Source organism: Plecotus auritus (genome assembly GCF_963455305.1).
Source record: "Plecotus auritus genome assembly, chromosome: 1".
Classification (NCBI taxonomy): Eukaryota; Metazoa; Chordata; class Mammalia; order Chiroptera; family Vespertilionidae; genus Plecotus; species Plecotus auritus.
The window spans coordinates 226,767,448-226,780,835 of record NC_137770.1 but is presented as its reverse complement, the minus strand read 5'-3'; the positions used below and the strand labels follow the sequence as shown (position 1 = coordinate 226,780,835).

The following is a 13,388-nucleotide window of genomic DNA, read 5'->3' as shown; positions in this document are numbered from 1 at the left end:
AGATATATTTGAGAGATTTATCTATGAATACTCATTATCTAAAAATGTGGGCCAGTAAATGATCTATTTCCTCTTAGGTGCATCCCTAACACTTCCTATTCTTGCTTTACTTAGTATTGTAGGAATAAAATTGTCCAAGTGCCTTTGCCTTCTGGCGAATGGTAGGAATCAAGAAGATTATGGGTTAAGTTCACAAAAGAAGACGGTTTCTATGCTCACTGTCTGCTTCCAGTGGACTCACTGGCATCAGCTGCTATTTCCCATTACTTCTCTCCTACAAGGTAGCCCTTCCCTCTGTGCCTCACTCACTTCCTGATGAAGTGGAGGCCTTGCTATAGACCACCAGCCTCAGAGCTCTCATAACATCACTCTTTCATGGGTCCCTCAGTTTTAGGACTGGTAGGGCTTCCTCTTGTTTCTCATCTCTGTTTACTTTCTCAGACATTGTGTTCCTTTGGTCTTCAAACACCCATGTAACCAATTCCCCATATTAAATTTTCTCTGACTGGAACATTTAGATTGTTTTGTTTCCCTATATACAAATAAGTTGTTGATTCTTTTCCAGGCATATGCACAGATAGAGAAACTCTAAGGTAATTTTTTTTTTCTAATGAGAGTGAATCTCTTGGATAAAGCCATACCTCAGACTCAGCCCTGCAAGAAAACAAAAAATCCCATATTCTTGGGAATTAAAACTCAAAGAAATCTCATTGTGATGCCTCTGAATAACATGAATATGTTTTTCCTCTACGTGTTTGAAGCTCATGCCATCAACTGATAAATTTCTAGTGCCTTCTATGCACTTCATAAGACCATGCTATGTACTCAGAATCCAAAGATATATAATACACAATCTCTTTTTCTCAAAGATGTAATGGGCTGGAAAGATACATGAACAGAAAATTGGAAACAGAATAATGAAAAAGTGGTGATATGTATACGGCAATATAGGAACTTATAAGATAAGAATAAAACTTAGCCAGTAAAAGCCTTGTGGAAGGCCTCATAAAAAAAAAAGTTAAGTATAATTTCAAATAAAATCCTGCAATCATTATCTATAACTTAAATCTCTATTAGTTAATTCCCTAGAATGCATTCCTTATACATTGCATATATTTCCGTGGAACACGATAATGATTTATATGTCTGTTTGCCTTAGTTACAATAGACAGAACCCAGACCCTCCTTAGCACATTATCCTGTATAGCCAATTATCTATTACAAATTCTCACACTTTCCATTTTCAAAATTCCTTATTTATCAACAAATTTTTCCGTATATTCAATTTTTATATGTTCCTGCTATCTTTTCTTCTTATTGTAACTTCACTGCTAGCAGTCTTCTAATGACTGATTTCCTTGAAGCCATTTTATGTGAACACTGTATTTGCTTTTCCCTTACACTTCTATATTTAAGAGCCCTGGGTTTGGGCTGATTCTTTTCTGTGTCTCATTATTTCTAAATAATTTCTTCTCTTGTCTCAATGACAATTTTCTACTAATTCTCCCTACAATTCCATTTAGGTTTTTCTTTTTAATGGTATCCTTTATTTATAGCTTTCTAACACCAATGATCAGTTATCTTCACAGAATTTTTAAGCATATATATGAGAAAAGTAATAGCTAACTTTCTAATTTTTTTGCCTTCTTTTATCCTACACTTCATGTTTTTTGTTTTGTTTTGTTTTGTTTTTCTACTTCACTAACAGCTCCTTTTCTTTCTTTTTTGTTAGCATCTCCTTGTCTCCTGACTTGGATGCACAGTGGGTTTCCTCTCATTACTATATCTGCATGTTCTCCAGCAAGTATACAAGAAGGCTCTTGGATTTAAAAACAACAACTGTATTCTTTAATTTTATTTGGAATCATCAACACTGGTTGAATTTTCTACAAAATTCCAGATATACATAATCAAATGCCCACTTAATATCTTCTCTTAGATGTGCAGCTTGCATCTCAAACTTAACATGAGACCCAGAGGCTTACTGATTATTTCACAAAATTTGCATCTCTCTAAGTCTGAGAATGCTCTCTCCCTTAGAAAACTCTACTATTGGCCTACAATTTCTCAAGCCATTAATATATGTTTAGTCTTGGATAATTATTTCTCCTACCCTCCTATCAATCTTTTAGCAATTAATTTTGTCTCTAACTCTAAGCATATCTGGAATTCATCTAATAAAATCTAATACCTCTACTACCATTGTCAAGCAAGTCACAACCAGGACTTCTTCTGGTTTTCATCCTCTACAATTCATTCTTTGAAATAAGCTAGAATGATCTTTTATAAATAACTATAGTCACAGAATGTAATAATTGAACCACACATGTGACTGAATAAACAAAAAGCAAGCCCTAATATATGCTGCCTATAGGAGACTCACTTCAGGTTCAAGGGCACTAAAAGGTACAAAATTAAGTTTAATTTTACAATTCTATGTGTCAATTATATTTCAGTAAAGCTGGAAAATAGCCTCAGCAGGGTTGACACATCTATCTCCTCAGGAAATACCAACTGCACTAGGACTTGCCCTCATCCTCACAGAGCCTACCCCAAGATTACTAACCCTCCCTCTCTACCCCCAACAGGGAACACGTGGTCAATATCTGAATGGCAAAGGTACAGAATCAGCCCCATGAGCTTTGAAGGAATATCACAGCTCCAGAACTTCCTGTTGTGTTTGGCTGAGGCCTCAGCTGTATATTAATGGATAGCCTCTGCCCAATGTTTCTTTTCTTTCTTACAAGTATATCTCTTGTGCCCTCCTCAGCAAAACATCTGTGTGAAAATCTTTATTTCAGAGTCTGTTTCTAGGGAACCCAATCAAATAGACACAGCTTCACAATACTGTCCACTAGACCCCATATGACCAAAAGAACAGACAGGCTAGGGGTTTTAAGTCTCTGTATCAACTAGCGAAGGATCCTGATCCAATGTTTCCCAACTCCAAAACTATAAACAGAAGGCCACCCAAGTGGACTCATTCCTTCCCTTCCCGCAAACAGTGCTATAACTGTGGGGCCCCAAAAGAGTTATCCCATGATAATAAGTACCCAACCTGGTAAGTGTTCTTCATCACCCAGAGGAAGAAGGGAAATCCTACAACAAATAGCCTTTTGTCTTCATAAGCCAGATACACCCCTCCTACTGCCAGACACAGGGCTGCTAGGGAACACAAATAGTGGGTGACCCTACCACAATGCGTGCCTAATAGAGAAATGTTCTTGGTCCTCCACAGGCAGATGGCAAATTGACTGCTATCACTGGGGGGATGGAGAGGAGGTGAAAAAACTATACATGGGACCTCTATTTTTTTTTGCAAGAGCTACATGTGAATCTATGATTAAATCAATATACATTTTTTAAAATACATTTTATTGATTTTTTACAGAGAGGAAGGGAGAGGGATAGAGAGTTAAAAACATCAGTGAGAGAGAAACATTGATCAGCTGCCTCCTACGCACCTCCTACTGGGGATGTGCCCGCAACTAAGGTACGTGCCCTGACCAGAATCAAACCTGGGACCTCTCAGTCCGCAGGGCGATGCTCTATCCACTGAGCCAAACCGGTTAGGGCAAAATCAATATACATTTTAATTAAACTTCAGTGATAAAGAAAAAAAAAAACACATTAGCAGTGGAGACCTATACATTTGATAAGCCTATCACCAGTCTTTTATGGAAAAAAAAGATTAGATATACTAATTACCAAGATTAATAATTAGAAGTGATGTAAGCACAGTTTCTAAAAATGTTAAAAGATTATTAAGGGAATATGAAGGCAATAACAGTGGTTATGTATAGTCACAGAGAAAGAATCCATAATAGCTAATCATATGTTGAAGTTGGTACAGCTGACAGGAGAAATGCCTGACAACAGATATATATTAAGGACCATAAATGTCTTATCTTTGTGTTGAAAATAATAATTGTCATACCTGAACTCAAAGTTTAGTTAGGAAGACTAATATGTAAACATGGGGTGTCAAAATGTAACTTTCCTCCCCCTTTTTTTTTTCCATTAAAGACCGGTAATACATTATCCAAAGCCATCAGAGAAATGAACAGCTTTTGTCTGAACATGTTTTAAAGCAGGCCCGCAATTGTAGATGAGAGTATACACTGCTACATACAAACTAACTGATCAGACCACAACATTTCCATATTTAAAACAGAATAAGCTTCCTTGTAAAAGCAGTACCTTAGTGATCTTTTAACTTCAGTGTTCCTCTCCTTCTTTCTCACTCTTTCCTTCAACAGAATCCACACCACCCTCCTCAGAATCCTCCCCAAGGGCAGCCATGTCCTTGTGGGCCTCAGAGAGCCCTCCTTCCCCCGTGCCTCACCCAGTGAACAACGGCACGGTTGGCATTCATCAGGACAAACTTGTGGTCCAGGCAAGCCCAGGCCGTAGCAGCAGCTGTGGTGTTGGTCAGCATACACACAGCTTGCTGTATTTTGGCCAGGTCTCCACCAGGTACCACAGTGGGAGGCTGGTAATTAATGCCAACTTTGAAGCCAGTGGGGCACCAGTCCACAAACTGTATGGTACACTTGGTCTTACTGGTGGCAATGGCAGCAATGCCGTCTTTGGGAAGCACATCATCACATCATCATGGTCTAACATGCAGCAAGTCATATATTTACCATGGCAAGGGTCACATTTCACACTTGGTTGGCTGACTCAAACCATGTATTGCTGATCTCTGGTACAGAGAGTTGTTCCTGGTACACTTTCTCTGCAGAGATGACAGGGGCATCTGTGACCAGAGAGAAGTGGATTTAGGGATAGGGCACCAGGCTGATTTGGAATTCGGTCAGATCAACATTCAGGGCTCCATGAAATCTGAGGGAAGCAGTGATGGAGGACACAATTTGACTTATCAACCTATTCAGGTTGGTGTAAGTTGGGAGCTCAATACTGAGATTTCTTCAACAGATGTCACAGATGGCCTCACTGTCAGCCACGAAGGCGCAATCAGAGTGCTCCGGGTGTGAGTGGTGAGGATGGAGTTGTAGAGCTCAGCTACAGCTGTGGAAAGCTGCAGGGCTGGGTAGATGGAGAACTTCAGCTTGGACTTCTTGCCATAATTGACAGAGAGACAGCCCATCAGCAGTGCGGTGAACCCAGAACCAGTTTCCCCACCAAAGCTATGGAAAAACAAAAACCCCTGAAGACCTGTGTCCTGGCTGGCCAGTTTCTGAATTAAGTCCAAGAGCAGGTCAATGATCTCCTCACCAATGGTGTAGTGCCTATGGGCATAGTTATTGGAAGGATCTTCCTTGCCTGTGATGACCTGCTCAGGGTGGAATAGCTGGGGGTAGGTGCCAGGGCAAACTTACCAATGACTGTGGGTTCCAGATACTGCCTTGGTCACATGCTTGCCAGGTCCTGTCTCACTGAAGAAGGTGTTGGAAGAGTCATCTTCCTCTTCTTCCCCCTCCCCACCATCGTCTTGTCGCTTGGCATCTGGCAGTAGAGCTCCCATCCGGATGGGGATGCACTCACGCATGTTGCTGCTTTGTGGCGGCTGAGCAGATAGCAGGGAGGAGCAGGCAAGGAGGTTGTTTCTTCTTACAGTGCAACACTTAGGCAGTTGATGTAAGAGTACCTCCTCCCGTCGTCTAAATCCTTCTAGTGGGGCTAATCATCAAGTTAGCATGAAACAGATTAACAGGAGAAAATATCCAAAATTTATGATGGATGTACATACAGGGGTGCCATGAGAATATAAGGAGTCATTGGGCAGTTGAGCCTTATAGGCCATTCTGGACTAAGGAGAAGGAGGCAAGGGTCTGGGATGTCAAAGGGAAAGCAGGTAATTTATAGGAAAATGAGAAAGAGCAAACATGTGGCAAACAAATTCTTTCTTGGTCACCCGGAAACAATAGAGCACAGGGAAGTCTAGTGAGCAGGCTTTGCTAGATTTCTCCTTGTCTGCCACATTGAGTGTATATTATGATGGTAAGATGATGCTCCCTTCCTCTAAACAGATTTTTTTAATCTAAATTCTTTAGACAGATAATGAAGGTAGGATCAAAGGTTCTTTCTGAGTCTTTAATACACCAAAAGGCGTATTTTGGGGTGGCAAAACTTCGGTTCCCCTCACAAACATATATGCACCCCTAATATTTACATGAAAGCCAGCAATAAAATGATATCTTAAGTCATCAGAAAAATACCTTATGAAAAATAGTGAGAATTATCAGTAACTATTCTTACATGAAACTCAACAATGCATTTTATTTAGGCTTTTTTCTTCTATTCTAGAATATATAGCATTTCAGATATGATTGATATCAACTGACATTTCAGAATCTTTGAAGTGTGTTAAGTTGTAGGGTAGTCAATTTGAACTCTTGGGGAAAAAACAAAAAAACAAAAAAAGAACAACAAAAAACAAAAAAAACAAAGACAACACCCGACTGAGTACTGTGTAAAGTGAAGGAATGGATGAGAGGAGGAGATCAAGAAGTGGACTGTTACAGTAATTTTGCCAAGACATTATGGGTGCTTATGTGGCAAAATTATAGCCAGCTATAAAGGATGGGCTTACTTATACTTCAAAGGTGAATTCTAAGAAATGCAGTGATGGATTAAATAAGGGAGCTAGAGTTAGAAAAAAGTGGAAAAGTTGATGCTTATTTTTCTTGTTTATGGGACTGGATGTGTGATGCTTATTTTTCTTGTTTATGGGACTGGTACTATGCTCTCAAAAAGAGATGAGGAATATTTTCAGTTATTTAAAAGTGATATTATCAAGACAAACTTCGAAAGAGAAGTGCCAGATAAATAGCTTTATTTAATTTTAATAGGTAATTGTTTCTGAGCCTAAATAAAATGGACCTTTATTAAAATGTCAGTGGTCATTGATTTTTGCCAATCATAATAATTGATACCATTGGAAAAATAATAAAATATTCTTGACAAATTTGGCCTAGAAAAAAATGACACATAGTTATAGCTCACAAGGAAACCTAAAATGGCAGAGAGGTAAAATTGGTAAATAAGCTATAATAATAAAATCGTACGCTAATTAGACCGGACAGCTGAACGACCTTCCGGATGTCTTTCTGGATGACGTTCCAGATGAAGCCACAGCTGCAAGGGCCGAGGCCCTTGCACGAATTTCGTTCATCGGGCCTCTAGTTAGATAATAATAATATTAGTTTCCTTTCTGAATGTGCAATTAAAGCCATTGTTCCAATAAAAAAATAGGGCAAAGTGAAAAATTTTAACTGCATAAAAATTTGATTGAGGATTAAATTTGTTTAAGAGTGTGCTTCAAGAATTATTTCTGGAAGAAAATTCATTCATGTGGATATAATTCTTACTAACATGTTGTTTTCATAAACATGTACTAGTAGTCTAAACATTTATTAGAAAAAAATCAGAGTGAAAATGGTAGTATTCTTCATTCACCACACATATTTTGACTGCCTTCTATGCATTAAGGATTAAACATATACTGGGCCTTCAAAAATTAACACCACATTATTTGTCCTAATTCAGTTGGCTGTCAATTAAGGAAACAAGGAAATATATAGGTAGAATAGTGTATATAAGTGCCATGATGATAGTTTGGAAGGCTCCCTAGGACGTATTAGAGAACAGGATAACTCTATGATATGGTAATTCTTTTTAGAATCTCATTGTTCTTCACCTAGAGCAGTGGTTGGCAAACTGCAGCTCATGAGCCACATGCGGCTCTTTGGCCCCTTGAGTGTGGCTCTTCCACAAAATACCATGGCCTGGGCGAGTCTATTTTGAAGAAGAGGCGTTAGAAGAAGTTTAAGTTTAAAAAATTTGGCTCTCAAAAGAAATTTCAATTGTTGTACTATTGATATTTGGCTCTGTTGACTAATGAGTTTGCCGACCACTGACCTAGAGTATTCTAAGGATGCTCTTAAGGTAGTCTTTCTGGTTGCTTCATAAGTCCATGCTTCTAGAGTACTAGATAGATTCAAAGCTACCAAAACCTTCAGGCTGCAGTATAGTTGCTGTTTTGCTCCATCAGCTTTAAGTGCTACTTCACAACAACTTCCATGCCTGTGTGCTCAGCTCTATCTCATACATGTAAGTAAGTACATATCACCAAAGTTCTATTTACATCTTCCAATTTGTCTAGTTCAGTATAAGTGCATGGTAAGTTCCCAATAACCCTGATGAAATTAGATAAGCGTGTTTACTCATCCCACTGAATTCATTGAAATGCAGAAAACAGTACTTGCTTCATTTTCTCTCAGCTAATAAAAACATCTAGTGTCGTTTGCAATTCCAAAGCTCTTGTCCATGCAAGCAATAAGAATAGGAAGATTCCATCTTCTCTGGATGCCATGAGAACGAAAGGAGAATTTTGTTATGAGCTCTCCCTTGCAGGCTTCTACGTGGCTGGAAATCCCAGCCTGCAGAAGAGCCAGAGGAACAATAGGCAAATCATGAGTCATTGAGCCTTTAGCAGTTGGTACAAGACTGAATAAACAATAAAGAAGACTCTGAAATTATTCTCACACTATAACTAGCTATGCAAACATGGACTTCATCTCTGAAATGATACCTCAGGTGCCTGGCCAGCGTGGCTCAATGGTTGAACGTTGACCTATGAACCAGGAGGTCACGGTTCAATTCCCAGTCAGGGCACATGCCTGGGTTGTGGGCTCAATCCCCAGTGTGGAGCATGCAGGAGGCAGCCAATCAATGATTCTCTCATCATTGATGCATTGATGTTTCTCTCTCTCTCTCTCTCTCTCTCTCTCTCTCTCTCTCCCCCCTTCTCCTTTCCTCTCTGGAATCAATAAAAATATATTAAATAAATAAATAAATAAATAAATAAATAAATAAATAAAATGATACCTCAGGTAATTTCTGGGGTTAAGAGATTGTGCTTCTAGAATATCAAAGAGGATTTAAGAAAATGTATATAAGCATTCCTCTAATATTTAGGGGAACTATACAAAGACATTCTCTTCCCCCTTCATATCTTTGCCAATTGCTCTGCATCAGGAGTGCTGCTAAATATAGTCAGACACGGCATTAGCCATGAGTAAGTAGGATGCAGTTTGACTTGGGCTTGTCACTGCAACTTTATCTTCTCTTCTTATTATCCCAAGTTTCTGTGAGTATGTTTTTAATCATCAGGTTTGTGTTTGTCCCACCTCTATTTTTCAAAGCCTGTAATGCTAGTGATCTAAATCTAAAAGAAGGAATACATTTCTGCTACTGGTGTTATGAGTCTAATAGTTTTACTTCAATTCAAGAGAGCTCATATGCTACTTTATTACAAAGAAACTATAACAAGAAAAAGTTAAAAATCAAAGCACTCTACCCTACTTTCTTTTGTACTGTCAGCAGTTAGTTTTAAAGCATCCAAGCACACTTATCCTAAACCAAGCCTTCAGAAATGCTGGCATCAATTTTCTATCATCTTCTGACTGAAGAGCTTCAGTAAGAATGATTCTACCAGTTTCATTATACAGACAAACTGCTTAAGTATGGAGAGATAAGTATTTTGACCTGGAATGCATAAGAATCTAAGAGAAAGGATAAGAAAAAAACTCATGGGCCTTGCATTGTTAATTTTTTTAGCTATAAAACATGCATATTTCCCCAAATTGCTAATAATTATTCCAATATCAAAGCAGCTAAAGACTAGGAGTACTAGTGCTGTTATTAGGGGAAGTGAGGAAAGGAATTTTCTGAGACTTGCACAAGTGAATGAGAGATTTTAGAAAGCTTTATTTCTATGGAACTGTACCCCTGAGTTTCCAAGGCCCCATTTCCTTTTGTCCCATAAAGGAAGAAATATAGCTGTGACTTCAGTAGGGCTAGAATCAAAGCCAGTGTCCAGATTTTCCGTTCCATGTCTGCACAGTTCAATACAGCTTCAGATTAGCTTAGTTTGTGTTCCCTGTTGTAGTCCATCAGTCCATTGCATATGGGGTCCACATGGCCATATGGCCATGGAGGGAACATGGGGGAATGCAAGAAAGCATGAGCAAAACCAAAGGAACCTGAGAAGGAGAGAGAGAGAGAGAGAGAGAACTCCTTTGTACAGGGGATTAGGCATTCCCAAATTTAAAGAAATTTAGAATATAGCACTAGCATATCTTTCTACAGGTGGAAAAACTGTGGTCCATGAAAGTCAATGACTGCTGTATTTCCTGAACTCTTCATTAACTTTATACAGACCTATTAGAATCAGTTGCATATCTATGAAACAGAAAGAAAGTATTAACCCTGTCTAGCTTTAATGCTAAGCCTTAATGAAAGGAGTTTTTTGGGTAAAATAAGAATTTTGGGGGGTGAAATAGGAAGGTTTAGGAAGTTTTAAAAATTAAGGGGTCCATGGGGAAAAAAACACAGGGCTACAGAGTTGCAAAAGGGTACATTTCCATAAGACAAGGGAGCAGGGAGCAGCAGAATTTACATTTCCATAAGACAAGGCAGGGAGCAGCAGAAGTTACATTTCCATAAGACAAGGGAGCAGGGAGCAGCAGAAGTTACATTTTCATAAGACAAGGGAGCAGGGAGCAGCAGAAGTTACATTTCCATAAGACAAGGGAGTTGGGAGTAGCAAAAGGTACACATTTACAGAATAAAGGGAAGGAGGAAGAAAGCCCAGAGGGACTAGGAGAACAATGACGGAGGAGAGCCTCATGTGTCTCATATAAGGTTAAATCTTTGAACTCAGAAGTTGCTATAGTATCCAAATCAGAAGGGCATGGTGACCAATCAGAGGGGATATGAAGGCACAAAGATCTGCAGTCTTTATAAACCTTAGGGAAAAGGGACTCAGTGGGACGCTTCCCCCTCTCTACATGGGCGTCTGTGCTCATTTCTCAATAAATTTCCACCTTCGCTATACCATTTTCCATCCGTGGTTTCATTCTTCGACTCCGATGAACAAAGAGCCTGGGACAAGCCATCCTGCCAGGAAACACTGTGTATTCCAAGCCCAAATTCCTGTAGTATTAATACTTTTTAAAAATAGCTTATGGGTCTTGGAGAGTAGACCTATTTTTCTTCTGTAGAGAGAACTTATTTCCTTTATATCACTGCATATTCCTTCAGGAGAGAGATTGTCTCTTATTTCCCTTTTCAGTGCTAGAATGTGTGAGTGAATGAATGAATGAGGTTTATGTAAATGAGGCAGAATGACCTTAAATAATAAAGCCTTAATAAATATCAGGTTTTTGAAAATTGTGTTTTTCAACATGAGATGTCTTGCATCTAACCATAGCAAGAAAATTTAATCCTTAGAAAACTCTTAGTAACACCAAATTATTTTCTCATCATGAAAGCTTTTATATAATTAAGACCAGAATTTATATGAAACTAACTTTGCTTTTAAACCTAGACCATATTTGAGAATTTTTTCATATAACTAGTTGCATGCAACTTAATGTTATTTATTGTACTGCATACAATTAGGGATAAATTGATGATGTATTAAACTTAAAACTTTTTGAAGTTTATTGGAAGAAACTGTATGGACTTTAGATAAAAGAACCTAGCAAGCTATACATACTCTAACACAGAGACAGAAACACACTCCATCACTACAAAATATTTAATTCACAAGTTTGTATCTGCATTAGAATATTAACTAATTATTGAACAATTTCTTATGTCTTGTTTAATGTTTGAATGACATTCTATTTTACATCGTGTAGCATAGCTATGCAAATAAATTACAGCATCATTTACTTGTTCAGAATTGTCCTTTCCTATTAATTAGAAGTTAACATTTTTCTTTTAATCCCAGAAGTTAGAAGCAATGCCTTGAACCAAGCATACACTCCTAAAAGGAAAAAGGAGTAAAGAATATTTTAACAGTGATTGAATCAGGCAGCTTTTACAAAATCACGGGAAATGTGAATTCTAAAGAGGAAGATAATTGTACAAGCATATTGCATAGAATACATAAGTGGAGCCCTGGAGGTCAAAACGTAGAAGCAAACCAATTAAGCTAAGTATCCACTAAATTGTTTTTCATTGTCTAATTGAAAAGTGATCACAAGGAATCAGAAAGGTTTAAATTGAAAGGGCTTTTAGTTTAAATCTGACCTTAAGCCAATGTTATTTAAATATGCTAAATAATGTATTCTGGAGGGAACTTTTCTGGAAATTCAAAATCACACTTGGGTATATATGTGGATCCTTTCTGGGTTTCTCTCACTGTTATTAAAGCATATTTTCCAGACTTTAGTTAAAGAAAGGAGCTAAATTACATCAAATGTGAACTTAATTAATTTATTTGGAAATCTTACCTTTGTCACTATGTTTCCAGTGAAATAAATTCATCCATTCATTCCCTGCTTTTGGTGAATAATTTGGATCATTTGAGGAAAACATGATGCATTGGCCTAAATAAATGTATCTTATTCATTCATTGCTTTTAGTGGATAATTTAGAACATTTAAGGAAAACTGAGTATATGCCTAGCCTAAATCATACAGGATTAATAGCCTCCTCAGCTAAAAGACTTCACTAGCAACCAATGCTACTTATTACTTCATTCTTGAAGTAATTTGATTTATATGTGGGTCCTGTATAATAATTTTACAGTTTAGGCATTAGAATTAAAAGAAAACTGTTGAAAGAGAACAGTTAACTTATTATTAATAGGAAAGGACAAGTCTGAATATGTAAATGATGCTGTAATTTATTTGCATAGTTATGCTACATGATCTTAAATAAAATGTCACTTAAACATTAAACAAGATGATACAAGAAGTTGTTCAATAGTTAGTTAATATAGTAATATCAGATACAAACTTGTGAATTAAATATTTTGTAGTGATGGAGTGTGCTTCTGTTTGTATAGCTCACCAGGTTCTTTTATCTAAAGTCCATACAGTTTCTTTCAATAAAAAAAAAAAAAAAGAGAACCTTGTTTTTCCAAGAACCTATTCCAGGGACTAAACCCATGGTTTGCCCTTCTGTCCATTCATTTTTTCCAGGCATCACAAAAGCCCTTGAAATACAGACTTAGAAGAGCAAGAGGCACCATGCGTGGCTTCATCAAAAGCAGCATGTGCTTGCCTGGCTAACCTGGCTCAGTGGTTGAGCGCCAACCAATGAACCAGAGGTTCAATTCCCAGTCAGGGCACCTGCCCAGGTTGTGAACTCTATCCCCAGTGTGAGGCATACAGGAGGCAGCCAATCTATGATTTTCTCTCATCATTGATGTTTCCATCTCTCTCTCCCTCTCCCTTCCTCTCTGAAGTCAATAAAAAATATATTTTTTAAATCAGCATGTGCTCAAACCCAGATTCTTCTGAGGCCTAAATCCATTTAAGAAGCTACAACTTTCAAAGAGGCTTTACAAAGACTATGCTGTCTGTGGATAAATGGAGCAGGACAGAGTGAACCATGCATCCAGCACG

The 13,388-nt window shown here is 37.9% G+C and overlaps 1 pseudogene across 1 annotated transcript; it reads right to left on the bottom strand.

Moving 5' to 3' along the window:
- Positions 1-4,218: 4,218 nt before the first annotated feature.
- LOC308242117 (tubulin alpha-1B chain-like) lies at positions 4,219-5,512 on the bottom strand (annotated as a pseudogene). Its single transcript has one exon. The product of its transcript is annotated as a tubulin alpha-1B chain-like (transcript).
- Positions 5,513-13,388: the final 7,876 nt, after the last annotated feature.